We start from the raw sequence: 13,671 nt of genomic DNA, 5'->3' as shown, positions 1-13,671 counted from the left end.
GTTTGTCACAGAGTCTCAGATGGCTGCCAGGACGCTAGCCACCATGTCCTCATTAGACACATAAATGGAAGAATGGAAAAAAGAAAACCTACCAGTTATCTAACCTTTTAGGGAATATTTTCAGAAGTTCCACCTAACAGATTTTGCTTTTATCTCATTGGCTAGGATGTAGTGTCAGGATCACCTAGCTGTAAAGAGGGTTGGTAATATAGAATTTTACCTGGTAAGTAGTCTCAAATAGAATGGGGTTATGATATTAAGAAATAAGAATAGAGTAGAACAGATATTAGGCAAGTGACCTGTAGTCCCTGATATAGCTCCATAATATTCTTTCATGTGGTGGACTGTAATTTATTTATTTTGCACATTCATGTTTTTCCCTTTTCCATATTATAGGCATGCTGTGATGAACCTCATTCTGTAAAATTTTTCATACATATACATTCTTATGATCTATTTAAAAAATCTCTGTATTATACATATGGCATAGTTTTAATATTGCATGATCCTCAAAAAATCCATGATTGTAAAATATGTATTTATATGCACACACCATAATTTACTGTATTAGTCCCTATTACTGGGCATGTAGTTTTTCCTCTACTATTTTGCCATTGAAAGTAATACTATTATGAACAGCATTTCTCCATTTTTAAAAAAATCTTTGGGGGCACCTGGGTGGCTCAGTTGTTTAAGTGTCTGCCTTTGGCTCAGGTCATGATCCCAGTATCCTGGGATCAAGCCCTACATCCGGCTCCCTGCTCAGCGGGGAGTCTGCTTCTCTCTCTCCCTCTTCCTGGCACTCCCCCTGCTTGTTCTCTCTCTCTCTCTCTCTCTCTCTCTCTCTCTCCCTGTCAAATAAATAAATAAAATCTTAAAAAAAATCTTTGATTATTTCTTAGGATACTTTAAAAAGAAGTATTTGTTCATTTTTTACCTCATTATTTTTGGGAGCCATTATTCATTCTACCAGAATATTTATACTAATTGACACTCCTTTTAATAATATTTTAGAATTGTCATCTCAATATATCCTGATCAGGGTTAATTTCTGTCTTTAAAACAAAAGATATTTATAATTTTCTAAGTGAAGAATAAAATCAATTGATTTAATTTATATATCTTTGATTACTATTTGTTTTAAATATGTATTCATATATTTGTTTTGGCTATATTTTTTCTTATATTGCCTATTCATGTCTCTTGCTTATTCTATTGGGTTGATCTTTTTTAAACTAATTTAAATAACTCTTTATAGAGAAATTATATTTACCCTCCATTTGCAATGAATATGTTGGACTTTTTTTTCCAGTTTATTCTTTGCCTTTTAACTTGTTGATAATAGTTTGTAAGTAGAATAGTATTTCCATATAATATCTACAGATTTTCCTTGTGATTTCTTCCATTATATGCTGTAATTATACATCCTCCAAAAGAGATGAGTTAAATATTTACCTATCTTTTCTCATAATTTTTTTGTGGTTTTATGAGTTTTTATATAGAAACATATTTCACACATGTGAATTTAATTACACAAATTATTTTTAAAATGAGGCCCCTTCAGAGGGCAATGTCCAAATGGTAGTCCTATTTTTGTCTCTAACACTAAGTGCTTGGACCAACAGGTACATCATACCTGTAGTTTAATGATTGTGTACAGAATGAAATTGTCTTCATGTGCTTGTTTCTTCACGAGTTATTTTTTCAACTACACCATCTCTATGTCTTTGCTTTACCCTGTTCCTGGGATCCTGTGTGTTTAAATCCTCATGACATCTTCTTTTTACAATTAATATAGTCATTCTAGTATTGGAAATTTCCCTAATGAAAACTACATGACTAAGCTTTTTGCCAGTTACTTTGTAGTACAGAGTTTGAAGTATGTGGGGAAAAATAAGGGAGGGATAGGAATGTGTGGACAGAGGGGAGGTATTTTAACCCCAAATCAACTGTCTTTTTACACCCTTTTATTCTTTTGTACTTTTGTGTTCAGTGGTGTTAGAGAGCAGCAGAGATTTTTTAGTAGAAACGCATTTAGTTCAGGTTTAGTGGGATGTATTTCTGTTATTTGCAGTCACTGGTGCATAGTTAAGCGACTGCTAGCTGTCCTGGTATGGAATTGTTTCTAGGAATGTTGCCCTCTATAACAAATCAACTGATATTGTGATTGTGGAAGACAGATAAGGTTGGAAATATATAAAATCAGAAGCTTACTGCTGGAATATCCAACCTTACAACTCTCTTATGAAAGAACATTTGACATCCCTTCTAAAATTTTATATTGACTTTAATGAGTTATACAGTTGAAATCTTCTAAATGATCAATAAGAAGAAGAAATTTTATTCCTGTTTGCAATTTTATATAAGAGACTATTATCTTTTTATTTGATAATATTATTTATTATATTATGAAGAGATGATCAAAGAATATACAGTCACAGAAATTTAAGAAAAGTATCCTGTAGTTAATTAATAAAAAAAAATACTCTGCTATTTTTCCAGATTTTGTGATGTTTGTGGTATTTCTCAGCCTTTTAAAATTTGTAATTTGTGGGGCGCCTGGGTGGCACAGCGGTTAAGCGTCTGCCTTCGGCTCTGGGCGTGATCCTGGAGTTATGGGATCGAGCCCCACATCAGGTTCCTCTGCAGGGAGCCTGCTTCTTCCTCTCCCACTCCCCCTGCTTGTGTTCCCTCTCTCACTGGCTGTCTCTATCTCTGTTGAATAAATAAAATCTAAAAAAATTAAAAAAATAAAATTTGTAATTTGTTGTCATATCTTTTCAACATTCTGAACAGCTATTCACTTTTATACCTAATTTTTGTGTTTATAACTACATGTTATTTTTCTTAAAGAGGGCCCTCCCAAGCTATAGAAACTTCTGGCCTCATAAAACCTGCATTTATTCCTGTGTTCTCTCTTATGCTACCTTATTCACTACAAAGAACTGGTAGAGTACTCTCCATTTTGCAAACCAAAGTCCTTGGATCTTCAAGGTCAACAAAACTCAAATCACATGGAACTTCTATTTTCAGTAACAGTGCTGCTCCTTTCTCTTTGGGGGTAGGTAGGATGAGGTGGAGACTTTTGTCAGGTGAAACTGCTTACCTGATCCTGACAATGACAAAGATTGCCAGCCTCTTAGGCTGGGACAGTCTCATCAATCAACCTGTGCTTGAACTATTAGCACTGTCAGCTTCCTCTTTTTTTTTTTTTTTAATGATTTTTTATTATATTATGTTAGTCACCATACAGTACATCCCCGGAATTCCGATGTAAAGTTTGATGCTCCGTTAGCTGCATATAACACCCAGTGTACCATGTAATACATGCCCTCCTTACTACCCATCACCAGTCTATCCCATTCCCCCACCCCCCTCCCCTCTGAAGTCCTCAGTTTGTTTCTCATAGTCCATAGTCTCTCATGTTTCATTCCCCCTTCTGATTACCCCCCTTTCTTTATCCCTTTCTTCCCCTACCGATCTTCCTAGTTCTTATGTTCCATAGAAGAGAAATCATATGATAATTGTCTTTCTCTGCTTGACTTATTTCACTTAGCATTATCTGCTCCAGTGCTGTCCATGTTGCAGGAAATGTTGAGAATTCGTTCTTTTTTATAGTGTCAGCTTCCTCTTAAGAGATGACAATTCAAGGGTAGCTTTCCTCACCCACTGAAACTCCCTCAGTCAAAAGAGCAAAACACTTAATCAGAAGGAGGGGCAGGAATGCATATCTCTGGCAACAGAACTGGCCCCATCTACTTTCAGTCTACAGAGCTTCTTATACTAATTTTTGCATGACTGTGAAAGTGATCCTCAGCAGAAGTTTTCGACTTGCTGGTACAAGAGCTAGGGCAGGGCTTGTGTTCTCTGCCTTGGAAGGGAGTGGTTGTGATGCCAGGAACAGGAGGGTTACAACAACTTTGCCCAAATACTCTCACAAATGATGTCTGATTAAAAATAACAACAATAAACACTTGCCCATATTTGTTTATACATGCATTATCTTTGCAGGATGAGCAGAAATGAATGGCTGGCTGAGGGTATTAGAAGTGAAAGCTAGTTATTAAGCTTTGCCCTCACTTGGTAATAGGAGGAAGACTGTAATGACTGTCTTTTGGGGTTGTGAGGATTATTTAGATCTGAAAGCAGAGTTGTAATTTTTTGACCCTAATGCAAGTAAAGTAGATGTCTAGAGTGTATCACGTAACCCCTGGTATTATTAACAAAAGCAAGACAATAGCAAGTATTTACACAATTTGAAGAGAAATCACAGTGCAAGTTGAAACTTCTAGAAGTTCTGATAGCTCATATGGTGTTATTTCTATAAACATTCACAAAATCCATTCTGTTGATGGATTTTAAACACTTTGGTGCTTATACATTTATTCCATTATTTTAAAAATAAAGAGCTGGGGGCCCCATAGAGGTGGCTCTGTAGGTTAAGTGTCGACTCTTGATTTCAGCTCAGGTCATGATCTCCAGGTTGTGGGATCCAGCTCTGCATTGGGCTCTGAGCTAAGAGGGGAGTCTCCTTGAGCCTTTCTCTCTCTCTCCCTCTGCCCCTCCCTCTGCACTCACTTTCTCCCTTGCTCTCTCTCAGATAAAGAAATAAATCTTTAAAAAATATGAAGAGCTGAGAATCTGCTTCACAAGTTTCTATTTCTCTTAAAGGTCATGATAGCTTATCACTATCAGGAGCCCTATCACCCATGTGCCTTAGTTTTATTTTTATCTGCTATAGAAAGAACAAATATCCCATCTTGGGGTGAAACAAGGGAAAAACATGTTAATTGACCTTCTCCTAATTCCTTTTCTCTTTACCTTCATTTCTAAATCACCGAAAGAATTAAAAATGTGCCTCCTGGCCACTTAAATTAATGAAACTGCTAATGTCTGATGCAGGAACATCACCTCCATATGCTCTAGATACATATATGAATAGATGCACACCTGCCCTGAATGTCCGGATAATCCATGTAAATCAAGGATTGGCTTTAAAATCCTCATTCTCAGAAACCTGAGTTAGGAAGTATTGAAGAGATATGAAACATGAACAAGCTGTCCTTTGGCCTCAAGACCAGACACAGAGTTGTCTGATTAAAAATAAACTCTCAATTGTTTTTTTTTTTAAAGAAGTTTATCTTTACTGTTAAAGGGGGTCCTTGTTTGCCTGCTTTACAGCTATATGATTTCCTTTAAAACAAGACCACTGTGGAAGAGGCATATTAGTTCCATTCCCTGTTTCTTGTCTCTTTTCGGCCAGTTGGTTATATTCATTAGCATTTATACTTGCTCTAAAACAGTTGTTTTCAACTAAGGGTAATTTCATTCCCTGGGACATTTGACAATATCTGGAGACATTTTTGATTGGGGCATCAGGTAAGGTGTTGCAATTGGCATCTAGTAGGTAAAGACCAGGTATAGTGCCAATACCCTACAATGCACAGGACAGCCATGAAAACAAAGCGTTATCTGGCCCAAATGGTCAATAGCACTGAGTTTGAGAAAACCTGGTCTAAAACAGTGCACATAAAGTAGAAAAAGTGAAATCCTTTTGATGATGATGCATTGAAAGTTTTACAGGCAACCTGAAAATGCATCCCTTCTACCATGAGCTCCCAAGACTCTTGTGTCCTTGTTAATTATGGCTTCATCAACTGGCTCAAGTAAAACAGGTTCTGATTGCTGAACCCTATTTTCATTTTCACTGAGAAAGAGAAATGGGTTGGGGTGGACATCTTCACCTCTGCTTGCTCTTCTGTGATGGAGTAATCTAGTTGTTGTTTTAGAAAAATCAGGTAGGTGTAAAGTCTGCCATAGCTTAGGGCAAGTAAGTGTATCTGTAATTTTTATAATTTCTGTAAGTAAACTAGAGGTCTGACTTTGTATGCACAAATTCTTATCTATCACTATTAAGTAAATATTGGTTTTTTCAATTAGTAATACTATCTTATAGATTAAACTCAATATAGAAATAACATGACATTATTTAACAATTTTTTACAGTCCATATGGATGACTAAAAGTAACTTTGTGGAATTGTTAGGAATGTTTATGGAATACATAATCACTGTTAATGTTGGATGGGTTTTGACTGAATTAATCTAAGTGTTTTTGAATTAAAGATCCATTTGATTTGGAAAATCATACAACCATATTCATCCCATCCCATATGTCTCTCTATTATGCTTAGAGCTTGAAGAAAATCTAGTTTATTTGAATTCTGGAACCATTTCTGAATTTCACAACTACAGTGGGATATCAGAGGAAAACTAGAAAATAATTGTAATACCAGAAATTGGTCCTGTAATAAAGAGACTAAATAAATGAGCATTGTTCATCCTATGTATATAACAGTGACATAAAGTTACTTAGAGTATGGAAGATTTCATAAAGAACAGCAACAAACTAGTATCTGTTCCTTTAGAGAGCAGAGCAAAAGGAAGTGAATGATTTACAAATTAGAAAGGATTATTTCCTGAGAGTGGAATGGTCAAATGTTGTAATACATTACTGAAGGAAAAATTGTCTCTTTTTTAGAGTTTTTAAAAACCAGAACATTCAACTTATTTTCAACAGTTTCGATATTCTTTTTATTGTGGCCTGTGTCAGTTTCCAAAGGCTGTTGTAACAGATTAGCACAAACTGGTTGGCTCTAGCCGATAGAAATTATTCTTTCACAGTTCCAGAGACCAGAAGTCTGGAATCAGTATTTTTGGGCCACAAACCAAGGTGTCGGTCAGGTCAGAGGTGGTAGGGAAGATCTTACTTTGCCTCTTTCACCATCATTCCTTGATTTGTGACCACATCACTCCAGTCTTCAAGGCCAGCATCTTCAAATCTCTTTTTGCTGTCTTCTCATTGCCTTTGGTGGGGGGGAGGGGCAGTGTGTGTGCATGCACACGCTTGTGTGTGAAATTTACCCCTGCTTTTCTTTTACAAGAATGCGTGAGATGGCATTTAGGGCCCATCAGAATAATCCAGGACGATTTCCCCATCTCAAAATCCTTGACATAATCACATCTGCAAAGACCCTTTTTCCAAATAAGGTAACAGTTAATGGGTTTCAAGAATTAGCATTTAGGGGTGCCTGGGTGGCACAGCGGTTAAGCATCTGCCTTCAGCTCAGGGCGTGATCCTGGCGTTATGGGATCGAGCCCCACATCAGGCTCCTCTGCTATGAGCCTGCTTCTTCCTCTCCCACTCCCCCTGCTTGTGTTCCCTCTCTCGTTGGCTGTTTCTATCTCTGTCAAATAAATAAATAAAATCTTAAAAAAAAAAGAATTAGAATTTAAAATTCTTTTTTTAGGAGGGGAGACTTTTTATTTTTTATTTTATTTTTTAATTTTTTTTAGCCAACCACACAAATTGAGGAATAAACTGTTTCCCTCCTTCATGAGTAACTTCCAGCATTAGGATTTTGTGATCCAAAGATTGTGACCTTTGGAAATTTGTTTCATCCCTCCCTAAGCCTTGATTTTCTCACTTATGAAATGAGCCTAATAATGGTATTTAGGCCAATAAGATTGTTACAAAGATTAAATGACTCAATACAATTAAAATATTTAGAAGAGTTACTGTTATATAAGAAGTTCTCAGTAAGTGTCAGCTATCAGTACTTGTTGGTGCTGTTTGTGTTGATATTATCAATATTATTTAAAAAAAGGATTATGTGAGAAGATAATTGGGTACTTGCTTGGTGGCCTATGACATAATCCACATTTCTTTACTGTTACTTTTTTTGCTTTGACAAATTTAATGAAGGTGAGTCACAGAAGTAAAGTGGTGACTTAGTGTCTCCAGAATGTGTTTAATATGATATGGAGTTCATTTAACTTTTTCTACAACCGGGACAGTCTAAGTTAACCCCCAAATTGAGAGGGCAACTCAGAAACCAACTTCTTACAGAAGTTCCCATTAAGAACAATAGCTTTAGGAATAGCAGAGATGTAGTATTCTCTCAAAGAAGAAATTATTCTATACTCTGAAAATGTTTGAGTCACTTTTTCAACTGCTTATGGATATAAGTAAAATCTCAAATTTTTAGACTGTAACAGAAATCCTTTCCTGCTGAATTTGAGTACCATCCTTAATGACTTGGCTTGTTTAATATCAGTCTCCCATTCAAATTGGCCTTTCTACCTCTAACACTTTAGATTGTCCTTTTCCCCCATCATTATTGCAGTAAAAGGACATCTAATTTGTTAGTGATAAAACAGCATATTGTCTACAAAACGTTTTCTAGCCAAAGGTATTACTGGGTTTTCTGGTGACATTCTATGTTCTCACACACATTAGGTGTCACCATTTTGAAGAAGGAACCACTAGGCATATTGCACTAATTGGTAGGGGACATAATTTCTTCCAGGGGCTACATTAGGCCACTGACAGAGACAATGACAGGCCAGACTAAAAAATAATATTAATCTGTTTTCCATTATTAATATGATTTTTTAAAAATAAAATTTCAAATAATGTCAAGGGTGCACCATTGGGAATACTTCCATTTTTCTCTGTGCATTTCACCAAGAAAGATATAACCATATGTAAGCTCAAGTGCAATGGCAATCTGTAGACCTTTTGACATTTGAAATATTATTAGGTTAAATAATATGAAATTGCTGCTTTAGTAGGTCAAAAAAGGTTGAATGTGGTGGTTTCATATAGTACAAGTAAATAGACAGTACCCCGTGAAGAAGGAGCTCAGTTTTCCAGAGCTATTAAATGAAAGTAGCTAGGTGAAACATTCAAGTATATAAGGAACTTTTTGCATTTTCAAGTTACTGATATTTCTCCCAATAAATATAAACTGGGTCCTGTTTCACATCCTTTACTTTAATGTCAATGATTATGGGAGCATGCATTATTAAAAGAAGGGAAATGAGCAAAAGAAATTCATAGTGGGGAGAGCTAGGTAAACAGAAAACAATGAAAACTGCAGATTGTTACAAACTTTGTAATCATTTCTGTTTGACAATGTTTATCTCTTTAAATGTTTATCTTCTTACCCATTTTTATTTCATTTTTATGTGTCTCATAAAGTTGGATATCACTCACTGTTTAGCTCTTTGGTGTCTGAACATGGAAAGCAGATTGCCCTGGCATTTTTATATACTGTAGGAAAAGGAAGTCATTTTCATTTATTGAGATTTATTATTTGAATATGTTTTCCAATATAGCAAAGCACACCTACAAAATTTAATGTACACGCATATGCAAGTACACTATTCCGGCACAGCGTCAGGTAAAATTTTATTCTTTCTGTTGGAAAAGGTGCAGACACTCAAATAGATGCACATATTTCTGCCCTCCCACCCTGCACCCTCTCCCTTAGTGATCAGTGATATGGGGAAAGGTATTATATTTTCCATAAAACCCTCCAAACATCCATTCATCACTTTTTAGGCTGGGAGTTGTTCTGGAATGGTAAGTAGTTGGGAAGATGGAAAAATCTCTAATGGAAGAGATTATTACCTTTGGGGAATGTATGATGACTCAGGGAAGGAGAATGACTTTAGGGAACAGGCACACAGACCTATTATTATGGGTTTCACTAAGAAGTTAGGTTTTATATTCATATGATTTTTGTTTCTTATGGCAAATATCATGATTTTCTTGTGTTAATGAAGTTTCCCTGTGAGAAATTTCACATTAAGAGACATATCAGCTTGTCATTGATCACTTCCTTGAGTTTTTATCAGCTTTTGTTCTATCACAATCGTCCGATTCTTACGACCGAGTTGGCAATTTCATGTTGTACCTTGTAGCACACTGCATTTTGGGATGGATGTAAATGAGTCAACTGAGACCACCTCATAATTTAAAAAGCAATCTCACTCTGAGTCAACATGTGTATTGCCTACCATTAAAAATGGGGGAAAAAAGGAAATGACTGATTCAATAATTTCTGAAAAATATTACGGTTTTATTGTTTATGCATTTTTTTTTTACAACACCCATCACTGTAGCACCAGGGTACTCAGATGAAAAATTGGATTCAAGCTCAAAAATGATGGGGAGGAATGTCTGTTTCCCATTTCTTTCTTAGAGGCTTGACAGATAAATGTCACAGTGAGTAAAAAGGTAGATATAAGAAAATAAATCAATTAGCTAGCTAATTTATATGATGCTTTCTGTAGGCAAAGAAACATCACAGATGTTTTGGGAAAATAAAAAAAAAACTGACTTGAACTTCCTTCAGAATTACATGGAAAGCAGGGAAGCAGGTGAGGGTGGTAGAGATCAAACAAGATTGGTCATGAGTTTATTTGTCTTGAAGTTGGTTGATGGATACATGAGATTCCTTATTCTCATCACTCTACTTTTGCATATGTTTGAATTTTTCCATAATAAATTTTTCTAAAATTCCAGGATTTAACTATTTCCCAGCAAGAGTTTTAAATATGGAAATAAGAATGTTCGTTTGTGCATGTATACTGCAGTCTCTATATTTTATAAATATTTCCCATATCCATAAAATCTTGATATCCGCATCTTTCTTGCAGTAGCTTATAAAATTTTCCAACAAGTAAACATATTCGATGTTTCTGACCCTGCATCCTATACACTGTCAGGGTGATTTGTCACGAGAAGACAGAAGTCATAAAAATCACAGAAGAAGAAGCAAGAGGGATACCCTAAGCTATAGACTAAAGAGAACTGGAAGAATGAAAATTTAGATTCTGAGTTACTCAACCCATTTTTTCCCTGTAGTAGCATAAAGGTTCCAAAGGCTACCATATTAGATAGTCACTAATTTGGGATCTCAGTGCACTTTATGAGCTTGCCTTTGTGGCGTACCTAGAGAACCTAAAAATGAAACGAATGGCTTGAAATCATACAAGTGTGGTTGGTACTGGAAGACTAGACTAGAATTGATCTGATTATTCTTATCCCCGTCACTGATTATTCTTTAACTGGATGTGAACAGCATTATCAAGAAGTACTTCCTACCTCCCATGATATGTCCATAACATTCAGATATTAAGATTGAACTTGTACATGCTAACTTTCAATCATACAAGGAGAGGAAAGATACATTTAGGTCCCTGTTCCTGGGTGTTACTGGTAGAATCTGTCAGAACAAAGCTTTAATCAAACCTTTGTTTTCATTTTGTGTAGCCATAACAACTTTATCATTTATCAAGAAAAGGTTATCTATACCTAAATAACTTAGTTCCAAGGCCAAAAAACCCCACTATGTATGTATAACTCTAATAGAGGTTATTTTGTCAGTAGTCTCTATTAGGGTAATACATAAACATTGTTTTGAACTTGTTCTATCAAATACCACATTTCTGAATTTGATTTTGCAGTACTATATTTAGTGCAGCTTGTATATTTCCTTCATTAACACTTTCTTGACTCTTATCCAACATAGAATTGGCTAATTCTTCTTTTATACCATACTGCATACTGCAACTCTATTTATTATAGCAACTATACCATGAGTTGCCTTCTTCAGTTTACATGTTTGTCTCCCCCTACTGGACTCCAAATTTGTTTTAGGCCAGTAATCCTTTTCAATGCCCTGCAAAATGACAAGCTCTATGTAGGTTTTAATAAATGTTTGTTGTAAGTAGATTGGCAAATTGAATAAATGTCTTCTGGTGGCTGATCTTTTGAGTGAATTTGAGCTTATTTTATTATGTAAGGAGATGACTTTGGCTGTTTCCTATCCTTCTTCTCACCTTTCCCATATCCTTTCACTGGGGCTACACACAGAAGAGAAAAATACTTTACCCACTGACTTCTAATTTCTTGTCCTTTCACTGAACTAACCTCTACATTCTTTGTGTTTCTCTGTTTTCCCAATATTTAATATATTAATTAATAGATCCAATATCTATTGTGACCAGAGAATCAAATGTTATTGAATGTGCACTGCCCCCCCCAAATCCTTATTATATTCATCCTTCTAAATCCAGCCTTGTCTTCTATTTTTCTGCCTTATCCCTTTTCTCCCCCATTCCCACTGCCTGTTAACACCTTCTAGAAGAGTCATTTTGTTTAAAAAACCAAATAGCTTTGATAGCTCTCAGACCCATAGTTCTAAAGTCCCATGGTAGAAGAGAAATAGTTCTATGCTGGATGAGTAGAGTCTCTTAAATAAGATACAAGGTAGTGCCACACATAATGGCAGGCCCTGGATTTTGTTGAAGCTTCACTTTGACAAACACATTGTCCATTAAAATATCAGTGGTTTTCCTCGTTTGCTATTGAGCACTTTTTTACCCTATTCTGGTCCAGGAAAGCTTAGGAGATCAATTGTTTTCTAGGATCCAGGCATATTTGTGTAGATTTTCTTTCTAGTCTCTCAAGAATCATGGAAGATGCAAGAGTGGTTATATGGTGAATAATTCATAGAGTTAAGGAACATGCCTCTCTAAAGTGCTCTCAAATGGGTTCATTTCAGGGTTGAGTCTGGTTAAAGATTTGGGTCGATTATTATTATTTTTTAGGCAAAGTTTGTGCATTCCTAATACCCACCTTTACAGGTAATCTTTTCTGTTTTCCACTAAGTAACCAAAGTTTCCTTAAAGTCATTTAGAACAGGTTGGTAATTCATACTAAAATCAGATCTGGCCTGCTAGGAATATTTTTTTCCAGAAGTTTTTATTAGAGGGGATCTGTTGATACAGATAGGTCCAAATAATTAACTTACCAGCCAGGATTGCTTTTTATTTTGAAAATTTTTGGAAGGAGACTAAGTTTCTTAAAAACATGGATACATTAGCCATCAACATGAGATAAGTATGGGAAGACATCTTTAGCTCCATTTTATAGGTAGAAAATCAATCCAGAGGTTTGTTTCTGATCCTATGGGCCTATATGGCCCCAGAAATAGATTCTGTCTCTGATGATTGAAGTCCGCTAGAACAAAACATCTCTTGATGATTGGTGAGTGCCAATGTGCTGAGTGAGCTGCTATTATTTAACAGTTATCAAGAAGAAATTGAGATACTTGGGTTGAGGAGTTCAGCATCTTAGATTTCTGTATCATTTAGTTCATTACTGATGCAAAAATCATGAAGTGTATTGGTTTTACTTTGGGAAAACAGATTTTGAGTCTTTAAATCATGGTAGAAAATTCTCCTGAGAAAACAAAATAAGAGTATTCAGGAATTTGTACACATCTATTTTTAAAATAATCATTTAGCTAAGTGGTTGTGTCTTGATAAGAGACTACAAGTATCCGTCTAATAAATGAGGCTGGATTTTAAAAATAGATTTGAGTTTCATGCCTTATATTTTGTCCGTAGAAGACACACAAATGCTTTCCTGTCTACTACCTTTTAGAAAAGCATAGGTTTTACTTAATTTACCAAAAAAAAAATGTGTCTTCAAAATTGAAATGGAAACAGAGCAATAATTTATCATTATGGTATTCTGCCATTAGCCCAGTTGGATGGTTTTATGTATGTGTTGCATACTAACTTATTCTAAACTATTATTTTAAGAGCACCATGGACTTAAGAAGGTTTTGAGAGATTGTCTTATTAGCCTCTCTCCCTACCTTGAAAATAAGCCCACTGATAACATTTTCATAACCTCCCTTGGTAACATATATCATTGTATAGTCATCCTCATTGCAGGTATTTAATGCCCATATCAAATGGGTATTTTTTTATGCTACAGTAATTCTATTAGTTTCACCATCTCCACTGAGAT

This window comes from Ailuropoda melanoleuca, chromosome 14, assembly GCF_002007445.2.
Source record: "Ailuropoda melanoleuca isolate Jingjing chromosome 14, ASM200744v2, whole genome shotgun sequence".
Classification (NCBI taxonomy): domain Eukaryota; kingdom Metazoa; phylum Chordata; class Mammalia; order Carnivora; family Ursidae; genus Ailuropoda; species Ailuropoda melanoleuca.
This window is presented reverse-complemented; position numbering follows the sequence as displayed.